Below are 13,601 nucleotides of genomic sequence, written 5' to 3' on the forward strand. Positions count from 1 at the left end.
TTTTATGCCCATTAGCCTTAAATAATATGTCCAGTGTCTTCATTTCACTTGGGGGAGGGGACTCGCCACGCAACAGGTGTTTCCACATCCACACCTGTGCAAGAGGCACCGCCTGTAGGCCATCCTATAATTTCTCAACCTTCGATCCACTTTAACCAGGGCTGTGTGCTCTCCAAATTTAAACCCTATGTGCCCAGGCAGTCCATTCTGCTGCCCATCTGGTTTCTGATATTTCAACAGGCACTGTGAAAATACACATCTTTGTAGCCATGAGGACTAGATCCTTTTTTTTTCTTTCAAAACGGAAAGATGAAATTATCAAGAAGTTTAAATTCTGTGTTCGGTGCCTCACCTTTTTCTGAGCGTCTGCAATTCATAGCAAAGTTCTGTTCTGAAATCTTCACAGTTGACTATAGCCAAGGGTCAAGCTATACACATTTTCCAGAAACAGCACCTCTGTTACATACGCACAAATGTATGCATCAAATCCATAAGGTTTCTTATTACTCTCATTTCCATTGGCAACCCTCAACCAGCCACATTCTTGCATCCTAACAATGGTCCTTAGAAATCATTGCCAATCAGATGATCAAGAGGAATGCACAAAATTTGGTTATGAGGGTCTTTAAAAATAATCTGATGTGCCTAAATGCAACATGCATGTACAATACACCAAATAGGATACATGCATGTTTTTAGCGGGTGGCACTGTGGGTTAAACCACGGAGCCTAGGATTTGCCGATCAGAAGGTCGGTGGTTCGAATCCGCACGACGGGGTGAGCTCCTGTTGCTCGGTCCCTGCTCCTGCCAACCTAGCAGTTCGAAAGCACATCAAGTACAAGTAGATAAATAGGTACCGCTCCGGCGGGAAGGTAAACGGCGTTTCCGTGCACTGCTCTGGTTTGCCAGAAGTGTCTTAGTCATGCTGGCCACATGACCCAGAAGCTGTACCCCGGCTCCCTCAACCAATAAAGCGAGATGAGCACCGCAACCCCAGAGTCGGGAACCCCAGAGTCGGTCACGACTGGACCTAATGGTCAGGGGTCCTTTTACCTTTACCTTTAGATTGTAGCAGTCTATACAACAGGGTAGATGTTGTTAGACTACGACTCCCATCACCCTTCACTATTGTTAGACTACGACTCCCATCACCCTTCACTATTGGCCATGCTGGAGAGGAACTGCAGTCTAGTCTAACCACATCTAGAATGCAGTAGAGGGAAGAAGCCTCCGTTAAAGAAGAGGAAGAAGATTGGTAAACTAAACTATTGAACTATACAGGACAAACTAGTTAGCATAGAACCCAAGACAGAAATAGGACTTTGAATAATAAAAAAGGGGTAAAGGTTTAATGCTCATCTTTAAAGCTTTGTGTACAGTGGTACCTCTAGTTATGAACTCAATCCATTCCGAGGTGCCGTTCACACTCCAAAAAGTCCACAACTAGAGCGCCACTTCTGCGCCACGCACGGCGTGATAGAGTGCTTCTGCACATGTGCGCGTGGTGAAACCTGAAAGTACATTGAAGGTACATTCTTTCACCTTTGGTGGACGTGCCCAAGGATTAAGACTTTCTGGGAGATGATCTATAATGAAATGAAAAAGGTACTTAAATATACCTTTCAGAAGAAACCAGAGGCCTTTCTCCTGGGCATGGTCGGCCAATTGGTGCCAAAGAAGGACAGAACTTTCTTTATGTATGCAACAACAGCAGCAAGAATACTCATCGCGAAGTATTGGAAGACACAAGATTTACCCACCCGGGAAGAATGGCAGATGAAAGTGATGGACTATATGGAACTGGCAGAAATGACTGGCAGAATCCGAGACAAAGGTGAAGAGTCGATGGAAGAAAATTGGAAAAAAATTTAAAGTTTATCTACAGAAACATTGCAAAATTAAGGAATGTTAGAAGGATGTTGGAATGAAGTAATGTGGTTTTAGCAGAAATGATATAAAGGATTAGGTAAAAATGGATTTGTTAATTGGTGAAAGACAAGAATATAAAATTACAGTATATTAAGATAAATTAATAGGATAAAAATAAAGCTGGAAAGGATTTGCTGAAATATCTAATTGAACTAGAATACAAAAAAGGGAGGTGTGAGGAGGTCAAGGAAATAAGCAAAGGAAAGAAAGTTATGTAAAGGTTTGATTTGTGTTTGTTTTTTTAAATTGCTTGTATTTTTTCTGTCTTTTTTATTTTTTCTCTTTTTTGTTTTTTCTCTTTGTAATCTTTAAAAGTTGAATAAATATTATTTTTTAAAAAAAAAATTTAAAAAAAGAAACCTGGAAGTACGGTATACACTTCTGGGTTTCCAGCATTCGTATCCTGAAAAAAAACAGACGGAGACTGACGTAACAAGAGGTACAACTGTATAGAATTTTACATCAGTATAACTTTAAATAATTCACTTGTATTAAGATGAACAAGGTCAAAAAAATGGATTATTAAGATTATAAGGCTATAAGGACATGAGTGAACAAGCATTAAACAATGAGGGAGAGAGGAGAGAAGTCAAGCAAAAATTATGGTTTATTTTTTTTTATTATGATGGGGGTTTTTGTTTTGTTTTTTCTTTATATATTGTTGCTTTAGGTTGATTTTAAATTAATAAATTGTGAGATTATATATATATATATATATATATATATATATATATATAATACAGCATAGAGGAATGGCAAATTAAACTGTTGGACTACACCAAAATTGACTGGAAAGCTCAGGTACCAGGAAGACCAAAATTTTAACAAATAATGGAGGGAAATTATAATTTATCTTGGAGACCGCTCTAAGCAGATGGAAACATTAGCAGGATTCCAATAACACTTGTAACGTAGCAAGTACTATGGAGACAATGGAGTGATATAAAATATGGATTATTGAAAAAGATACAGTAAAAAAGGTTAATAATAGGGCCCACGGAGGGGAAGGTGGGAAGTTCTCAGGAATCTTTAAATGTGGATGTACAGTGGTACCTCGGGTTAAGAACTTAATTCGTTCCGGAGATCAATTCTTAACCTGAAACTGCTCTTAACCTGAGGTACCACTTTAACTAATGGGGCCTTCCGCTGCTGCGGCACAATTTCTGTTCTCATCCTGAAGCAAAGTTCTTAACCCGAGGTACTATTTCTGGGTTAGCAGAGTCTGTAACCTGAAGTGTCTGCAACCCGAGGTACCACTGTATATGGTTGTACTGCTATAATTTTATACTTTTAAAACCAAATGAAACTTATTTCAGAATGCAGTAGGTTGCCTGCCCCTGCTATAGAAGCAGTAATGGTGGGTTTGGTGTTTCTTTTTAAAACTTGAGAGGTGGGATACGAATTATTTTAGCGGGATTCATAAAAGGGGGTTGGGCGGGAGTCTAGGAAATGAATGGTACATTCCCCAACCGCCACTCTCCGAAATCAACAGAAGGGTGAAAAGCACTAAGTGATCGCAGGTGTATAGCTACATTCTTTCCGACGGGTTTCCCCGCCATGAAGTAATCTTTACAGAAATGCTTTGAAGTCTCAGAAATGTGAGATTGCAGCACACAGTATACAGACATATTCATATTAAGGTTATGGATTGAAAAGGCAGGCTTGATTTAAAGGATGCCAGATGAGCGCTTGAGGAAAATTAGTGGGATGACAACTGTGTGCTGCATGTAAGCCAACTCAAAGAGAAGGTCAGCCCTGCGTGCCTACAGTCTTTCTTTAAACCTCCACCGATACTCAGCTCTCGCACAGGCTTTTATGCAGTGAATTAAAACATCTGTCTGGTATTTCTAAGGATCTGGAAAGCAAATGGAAATAAGATACCACATCCCAGGCTTTTGATCTGACTTTTATTAATTGCAGATCAGAAAGCAAAGTAACAGTCCAGGTGGGATTGTCTCGGTATGACTTTTCCAGCCCAAATTCCGAGCTGCAATATACATTCCCCGCGAGGAGGGGGAGAAAAAATCCTATAGGAGCTGCACATCTGCATAGGAGCGAGTGTGCCGTCCCGTCCCCCCAGAGACTACATATTTGGATGTTTAAATCATATGGTTTGACCCCCCCATCCTCTCTCACCACCAAGTAAGTATGACAAGCGAATAGTAAAAGAACCCACACAAGTGATGCTGACACAAAACCCCACACATACACTAAGTAGAAGCATAGAAGAATTGCCACCCAACCCCACCCCACCCACCGTTCCCCCTCCCCCTCTTTCCCCCTCTTTTCTTCCTAACCTAACACTGTAGTGCAACACTAATGTCTCAAAATAAATGAAACTGATTTGTAGAAAACGCAACTTGAAAGAGACAATGCCCGTATTTTTGTAAACCAAGAAATCTTTAATAAAAAGGGAAAATATTTTTGAAAATCATATGGTTTGAAACATATGTGATGAGAAGCTGTGATTGACTGTATCCATGTGTGTGATAGTGAGATGACAAGATTGTTTATCTACTGGATAATCACATCATAATCCACGCATGGGTCCCATGCTAAACATGGAAGGGTTGTGTCTGTGTGGCATCGGTTTTCTATCCACCCCTTGGGACTCTTCCCAAGCCACAATCCTTGTTGTCCCTGCGTCACAACCTCCTTGAGTGTTTTTCCATGCCTGGAATGTGTCTTTGAACTATGAGGATAAAAAAAGGTAAAGGACCCCAAGACGGTTAAGTCCAGTCAAAGGCGACTATGGAGTTGCGGCACTCATCTTGCTTTCAGGCCGAGGGAGCCGGTGTTTGTCCACAGACAGCTTTCCAGGTCATGTGGCCAGCATGACTAAACTGCTTCTGGCACAATGACAGAAACCAGAGCACACAGAAACGCTGTTTACCTTCCCACCGCAGCGGTACCTATTTACAGTGGTGCCCCGCAAGACGAACGCCTCGCAAGACGGAAAACCCGCTAGATGAAAGGGTTTTCCGTTTTGGAGGCGCTTCGCAAAATGAATTTCCCTATGGGCTTCCTTCGCAAGACGAAAGCCCATAGGGAAATCTCTGGGACAGCGGGGAAGCACAGCGCGTCTTCCCCACTGTCCTCGGACCTCCTCTGAAGGCTGGCAGTGGGGCGGAGAGACCTCCTTCCGCCGCCAGCCTTCGGATGGCTGTCCTGAAGACTTGCGGTGGGAGGAGGGTTTTCCTTCCCACCGCCAACTTTCAGAATGCTGTTCTGAATGTTGGCGTGGGGAGGAAAAACCCTCCTCCCACCGCAAGCCCCGGGAACAGAGGAGAAGCACTGCGCGCCTTCCCCTCTGTTCCCGTACCTGTCCTGAAGGCTTGCGGTGGGGAGAAAAGCCCTTCTCCGCACCGCCAGCCTGGCAAGCGGTCTCCATAGGAACGCATTAATTGATTTTCAATGCATTCCTATGGGAAACCGTGCTTCGCAAGACGAAAAACTCGCAAGAAGAAAAAACTTGCGGAAAGAATTAATTTCATCTTGCGAGGCACCACTGTATCTACTTGCACTGGTGTGCTTTCGAACTGCTAGGTTGGCAGGAGCTGGGACAGAGCAACAGGAGCTCACCCTGTCACAGGGATTCAAACCATTGACCTTCTGATCGGCAAGCCCAAGAGGCTCAGTGGTTTAGACCACAGTGCCACCCACATCCCTGAGGATAAAATGGAGTGTGTACCCATAGAAACTAGCCTAGTGTAGAAATGTTAAACATATATTCATTGCTCTATCTGTTTTTATCCCCCACCCTCCATTAGGAAGTGTTTGAGTTAAAATCGCTTCCATATTTCTCTGTAGAGCTGCTAATAACTTTGCCGCTCATGTGCTCCCTGTGAACAAATGCATTATTCCCCAGAGCATCGAGAGAAACTGCACCATCTTATAAAATGCAGAAATTAAAGAGGAGAAACAGTAGATGGGAGAATGAAAAGGCCGTCCATTGTGCTGATGGGCAATTGGTTGATATTTAATAAAGGCCTTATTCATCTGGGCTAAGGGAAGTTTTCACGGAAGGTTCCTCTGAATTTCTGCCAAAGCTCAATGCAGCAGTATAAGGAGATCATTATCAGAGAACAGTCTACAAATTGGGTCACACTGCACCAACATTAAACCTGGGATCTCAGAGGTCATATCAGGTCAGGAAGGCACTGTCAGGAACCAACTTGAATATCTCAAAGACTGGGGAAAGGATTTCAGCCATGAAGAAACCATTGATTGCAAAACTCCGTACAACACGGCATTGTCAGGTTTCTTACAACATCCCCAGATTTACCAACAGTACCAATCATTATACAAGGAACTGGTTGCGTGTAACATCATGAACATCTGCAAACGCCAAAGATAATCCTAATTACCCATGTCAGCCTTTTTGTTGTAGCAGATCAGATGCCACCCTCCTTTCGACACATCTGATTGATCTTTGATGAGACAAGAAACCTACCCTATTTGTCTACAAATAGAAAGATGTTGATTTCAGCCCCTGCAAAGACCATAATTAGTGTCTTCAGCATTAGAAGTTCTTTCTCAATGATGAAAGCAATGATGAAAATTGGAAGCTTGAGTTGACACCTTGACTATGGAAGTGGTTATTGGAAAGACTGACGTGCTAATGATTCTTAAAAGGTAAAGGTAAAGGTACCCCTGCCCATACGGGCCAGTCTTGACAGACTCTGGGGTTGTGCGCCCATCTCACTTAAGAGGCCAGGGGCCAGCGCTGTCCGGAGACACTTCCGGGTCACGTGGCCAGCGTGACATCGCTGCTCTGGCCAGAGCCAGAGCCAGAGCCAGAGCCAGAGCCAGAGCCGCACACGGAAACACCGTTTACCTTCCCGCTGGTAAGCGGTCCCTATTTATCTACTTGCACCCGGAGGTGCTTTCGAACTGCTAGGTTGGCAGGCGCTGGGACCGAGCAGCGGGAGCGCACCCCGCCGCAGGGATTTGAACCGCCGACCTTTCGATCGGCAAGCCCTAGGCGCTGAGGCTTTAACCCACAGCGCCACCTGCGTCCTTAGTAAACCATTATTGGCTTATGCTCCTGATCACATATTTTAGAGTCAATGACTCATTCATAACAACACCCCATTGGAAGATAACTATGTTCCTTCATTGCTTCATTCATCTCAACAGTGCCCAACGTGTCTCGCAACACACTGATGTACAACAATTACAGCCCCTCCAAGTGTCCCTGTTTTCCAGCGACAGTCTCGGATTTAGAGAAGCCATTCCAGTTTCTGATTTGATCCCAGAATCTCCCTATTTTCATTGGAGAAATGTTGGAGGGGACAGCTCTATTTTCGTCGGAGAAATGTTGGAGGGTATGCACCTTTCCAGGGAAAAGGTGCATTAGGAACAGTGACAAACAATCATAGTGTCAATAAGTAAGTACGTCATTTAAAATTCCATCCAGACACCATTGTATAACACAATGCAAATCAACTAGCCTTAAAACTAAGCAAGAGAGAGAATAAAGCCTGAAGCCTTCTTTAGTTGACCTGTTTGTTGAGCGTTATTCTGCAGCCCTAGCTGGAAATGCCAGGAACTGAATCTGGGCAGAGCCTCTGCCTCTGAGCTATCAAGCTATGTTCGGAACCGAAGCAGGAAACCTGATTTTAAGAAATTGTAATAAATTTAATTAAATTTGGTTTGCTGTAAGAATTTGGAAAATTAATAAAAATGATCTGGAGAAAGAAGGCTAGCTAAGACATATCTATTTAGGACATGTTTTGCATTTCCCCTAATACATTTGGACACAAAAAGGATGTAAGCATTTTAACTAAGTGCACTCGGCTCTTCACTTAACATGTGACTGCTTCCTAGAAATAATTTCAGTTCCTAGTACGATGCTCAGTAGCAGTGTTAATCTCTTGATGCTATCATTTTCAAGAATCCACTGGTATTTCTAACTACAGTTCTGCTATACTTGTTCTGCTACATATGGACATCAGTTTCCCAAAAGGCAGACAAATTAAATGCCCATAGTGCAACATGGTGTCAAGTGGGACTTCAGGAATACATACTGTGTTCGTTCGTGGGGGGGGGGGGATGTGTATTGAAATAGCACTAACTTGCTTGTTGGGTAGATGTTCAGTAAGATGGTTAATCGTGTCCTCCCTAAAAGAGTTCACGTGTTGCAGTGAGACCTGGAGACTGATCCCTTGTGTTGTGGGTGGGTCTACTGGATAGCCACAACACCCAATTGGTAGGTCCCTCGTTGCTGGGTTTAATCTGGCCAATAGCGTGCAGTCTAAATGGATTGAGGGACCTATATATACCCATGCACATAACCCAGAGCTTCCTCTTTCGGCGCATGCATCGGAACACCTGCCCACCTCTTCCTACTTTTAGGGCATTTTGCGATTGACCTTCCTATGCCGTCGTGTGTCGTTGGGACAGGGGCACGGCAGGAAATTTCCCCACTTGGCTGATTGGCTGTTGCCATTTGGGTTTCGCCTGCTGCGTAGCAAATCGTCGCAACTTGTAATTTTGTGGATAGGCACTGGTTTATGTGATAGGGATGGGAGAATGCTCTCGCCACCCCTATGTGAAGGGTATTCTGTTAAAGGAATCCATGGACTCAACTGGTTTGGTCAACCCCTGAGAGGGGTTGTGCCCATGCCTGAGTCCAGGGGGGCATCTGGGGGGTGAACATAGTCTGTTCCCAGCTTTTCGCCTACCTCAGGTGTTCACGCTTGGCTGACCTACGCTGGTGCACTGGGTCAGTGCTGCCTGCAAGGGTGCAGGGAGCTAGTCGAACCAGAGCCTATGCAAATACTCACTTTCTGTAATCAGTAAAGTTGTGACCTAAATTCTGCCAAAAACCAAAACTAACATTTGAGTCAAATGTGTTTTTATTTAGGGGGAGGTTTCTGGGTCTGAACACGCAAATAATAATAATAATAATAATAATAATAATAATAATAATAATAATCGCATAATGCCCAGATGGCTTCCAAGCTGCATCCAACACAGAGAATGTTGTTAAAATACTGAATAATTGAAAACATACCATAATTGCACAATAAAACAATCCCATTAAAATATTAAAATATAAATGCTGAGCGTGATTAAAATGTGCAATAAAACACTTCAGCAATTAAAAGAGCAACTGAATTCCCCGCCGCCACACTTTTAAAGACATGGGAGTCCCCTTTAGGATACGCTAGAAGAGTTTTGGATTGTGTTTATTTATTAATGAACTGGTTATATGTAAAACTGAAGGTTAAATTTGGCGAAATGTGAAGGGTGGGTGATACTGGGAGATTGGCAGTGTTAGAGGGGAGGAATGTATATTATATATTTATACAAAAAAAAAATTCTAGGGGTTTCATTTTCACCCTCTGCACGCCACATCAGTGAGGCTGGGGCCAGATGTCAGACAGCTATGTTCAAGGACAGCAAACTTTTTCAGCAGGGGGCCGGTCCACTGTCCCTCAGACCTTGTGGGTGGCCGGACTATATTTTTTGGAGGAAAAATGAACAAATTCCTATGCCCCACAAATAACCCAGAGATGCATTTTAAATAAAAGCACACATTCTACTCATGTAAAAACACGCTGATTCCTGGAGTTAGAAGGCGATTGGGCCGGATCCAGCCCCCAGGCCTTAGTTTGCCTACCCATGTAAAATCAAGACCATGTTAAGGAGGAATGTGTGTATGTTGTCTGGGAGGAAGCAAGATCTTTTCTCAGGCAAAGCGTTACTCAAGAGATACCAGAAGGAAATGTTTGAAAATTGATGAACGACTATTATAGATTGAAAGCAGAGGATTTACCGTATTTTTCGCCCTATAGGACGCACCGTCCCATAAGGCGCACCTAGTTTTTTGGGGGGGGGAATTATTTTCCCCCCAGGCGCGGGGCTGGGGCGGGGGAAGCCCGAGCTTCCCCCGACCCCAACCCCCAAACAGGCAGCTCTCTGCAAGCCGTGGGAGCCCAGCGCTGGCTCCCACTGCTTGCTGAGAGGTGCGCGAAGCCTGGAGAGCAAGAGGGGTCGGTGCGCACCGACCCCTCTCGCTCTCCAGGCTTCAGCGAAATCCTGCATTCGCCCCATAGGACGCACACACATTCCCCCTTCATTTTTGGAGGGGAAAAGGTGCTTCCTATAGGGCGAAAAATACAGTACTTTACTCAACTATTTTGAGAACAGGCTATAACTGTATAAATGCCATAGCAGAAATTGGTAATTGAACAGGTGATGCGTAGGGAGAAGGGATGAATGTATTTTGAAATGATGGTTGGAAAAGTTATTTTATTGGGACCACAAAGGAGGGTGGAAAATAGAGGGGACATCTGGGGTGTTCGGGAAGTCAGCTTTTACATTTGTATTGGATTTGTATTAATTTGGTGACAATTTGTTAAAAATTATGGAAAATCAGTAAAAAGAATTGGCAAAAAAGGGGGGGGATACACTCCTGTAGAGACAGCAGATATGTAGAACTGCCTCGTAATATTCGGTCGAACTCTCCACTTCCTGATTGGGCCTCTGAATATCAGTTGTTGGGAATCTCAGGTGGGCAGGGCACTTTTGTAGTAATGTCCAGCTTTGGCCGCTACAAGAACAAGATGATGGACTCTATGGACCACTGGTCTGATGCAGCAGGCTAGTCTAATTCCTATGTTGTCTATCCCTACTTCGGTCCCATGGACGCTGTGGCACTGTGGTCGAAACCTCTGAGCATCTTGGGCTTGCCAATCGGAAGGTTGGCGGTTCAAATCCATGTGACGGGGTGAGCTTCTGTTGCTCTGTCCCAGCTCCTGCCAACCTAGCAGTCCGAAAGCACACCAGTGCAAGTAGATAAATAGGTCCTGCTGTGGCGGGAAGGTAAACGGCATTTCCATGTGCTCTGGTTTCCGTCACGGTGTCCTGTTCTGCCAGAAGCAGTTTAGTCATGCTGGCCACATGACCCAGAAAGTTGTCTGTGGACAAACGCTGGCTCCCTCGGTCTGAAAGCGAGATGAGCACTGAAGCCCCATAGTCACCTTTGACTGGATTTAATCGTCCAGTGGTTCCTTACTTTAACTTGGGTCCCAAGTTTTTATGCATTGGCACTTCTTACTGACTTGATTGTGGAATGTCAGAACCGCCTCTCAGTTCATTATGGGAAATAATTTCCTTTATCATAGGATAGGGGATGGCAAGCTTTGTTGTTGTTGTTGTTTAGTCATTTAGTCGTGTCCGACTCTTCATGATCCCATGGAGCAGAGCACGCCAGGCACTCCTGTCTTCCATTGCCTCCCACAGCTTGGTCAAACTCATGTTCATAGCTTCGAGAACACTGTCCAACCATCTCGTCCTCTGCCGTCCCCTTCTCCTTGTGCCCTCCATCTTTCCCAACATCAGGGTCTTTTCCAGAGAGTCTTCTCTTCTCATGAGGTGGCCAAAGTATTGGAGCCTCAGCTTCACGATCTGTCCTTCCAGTGAGTACTCAGGGCTGATTTCCTTAAGAATGGATAGGTTTGATGACAAGCTTAGGAAGGTATAAGCCAGCATGAGGCCTGAGAACCTCGTATCTCATCCGTGGATGAGATAGAGCTAAGAAACCCTGCTTTGGTGTAAGCCACCTTTGCGAAACAACGATGTTGTTGACAGCAAGTAAGAAATGGTGAACAAATGAATAGATGTTTTATGAGCAGCTCCAGGGAAGTAAGCTGGCTTGAAGGCTGCAGGACAAAGATGGTCCATCGACGGCAAGATGAAGAGAGAGAAAAAAGGGGATTGGTTTCTGTGGTTAGCAACAGGAATGGCACCAACAAAGGTTGTCAAAGTAAAATTGAATAGTGCATTTAAAAGGTCCTGAAATATGAGTTCTTCTCCTAAGGATCTCTCTGACACAGTCCTACCCAGCGGAGACCCCTCCTTGATCTCAATGGCCCTTGTCGTCACTGTGCATACAAATTAAACTGCCAGTCTAAGGCTTATCTGTTAAATGAGCAAGCATTGTAGTATTATTAATTTACAGCTCCTGTCTCGAATGTGTAATCTGCAGCGCTGTGTTCATGCTCTGTGCCACTTTTTTCCCCCCTTCAAAAATATTATCATTTTCAATCTTTATTCCATTTACCTTTCAGCAATACTTTGAGGGTATTCTTTGATGTTCAGTATGTACGGTGGGGAAGGAGCCGATGAACTAGAATCAGGGATGGGCTGAGATTAACTGATGGTTTTTTATTTATTTTTTACAAGTTTCAGTCCCTAGCAAGATACTCCACACCTCATACTTAACTCTTAAAGCTTTGATCTGCCCCCTTTACGTGACCAGGTGCGACAGCCCCAGCCCCCAGGGATCATAAGAAAGGAATAAAGACTCTGACAATGTTATGGAATTAAAAATTAGGCCACAACTTTATTAAACTTCTGAATGTAGGAAGACCTTGTCTTAGGCCTCCCAGCACCCTCCCCCCCCCCAGCCAGGGGAACTGGGGCACATCAGGGTAAATGGGATATGGGGGTGCTCTGTGAGACATAAGTGTAGCAGGCAGCCCAGCCCATATCCCCACATGCAGGGTAGTTCACTGACGACCTTTCAGTGTATGGCCAGTGACACCCATTATATAACCCCTTTTAAGAGGGGACCCTGGAATCGCTGCCACAGGGGGGTGAATCACCACTTCACGCCCACCCCCCATTATAGGAAAGAAAAGACTAAAGGATTCCACCCAAGGCATAACCGCCAAAGTTGTGACGAATTGCTATGGAGAAGACAAAACCTGCCAGTGCAGGAAAATTTCTTCCCGGTCCTTCAACAGCAACCAATCAAAGACCGCAGCAGCACCCGCTAAACAGGAAGAAAAAGTTAACCTGCAAATAAGAAAACATTAAACAAAGGGAGGGGAGGGAGGGTGACTCTCCAGAGCCAACTGCCTGGCTACTGTCGGCTCCACCCCCTAAATATAAATGGGACTGGCCCCACTTCCCAGCAAGAAACTTGACTGCTGAGGCTGGGCGTGAATTCTGATTCTGAGACTCTCCTGACACCCTGCTCTAGATCCTTATAGAACTGGTCCTTCGTTGTATGTCAGAGAACATAGTGGAAGCATAGATGCTTGAGATGTTAAGTGGACTGGTTGCAAGATGGAGGGAAAGCATTCTGAGCCCCCGGTTGGCAGTTCTATCACAGTGGTATCCCCCTGACTGTCGCTCCTGCTGGAAGACAAGGTAAAGGTAAAGGACCCCTGAATGGTTAAGTCCAGTCAAAGGTGACTATAGGGTTGCGGCGCTCATCTCGCTTTTAGGCCAAGGGAGCTGGCATTTGTCCACAGACAGCTTGCCAGGTCATGGGGCCAGCATGACTAAACCACTTCTGGCACAACGGGACACAGTGATGGAAACCAGAGTGCATGGAAACACTGCTTACCTTCCTGCCACAGCAGTACCTATTTATCTACTTGCACTTGCATGCTTTCAAACTGCTAAGTTGGCAGTAGTGGGACAGAGCAACAGGACCTCACCCTGTTGTGCAGATTTGAACCACCAACCTTCCAATCAGCAAGCCCAAGAGGCTCAGTGGTTTAGACCACAGCGCCACCTGCGTTGCGCACAGAACTGTGCTTGCCACACGGTCTGACCTGGAGCACTAAACTAGCTTTATTGTTACAGTGGTACCTCAGGTTACATTTGCTTCAGATTACATACGCTTCAGGTTACAGACTCCGCTAACCTC

The sequence above is a fragment of the Podarcis cretensis genome (genome assembly GCF_951804945.1).
Source record: "Podarcis cretensis genome assembly, chromosome: 10".
Classification (NCBI taxonomy): Eukaryota; Metazoa; Chordata; class Lepidosauria; order Squamata; family Lacertidae; genus Podarcis; species Podarcis cretensis.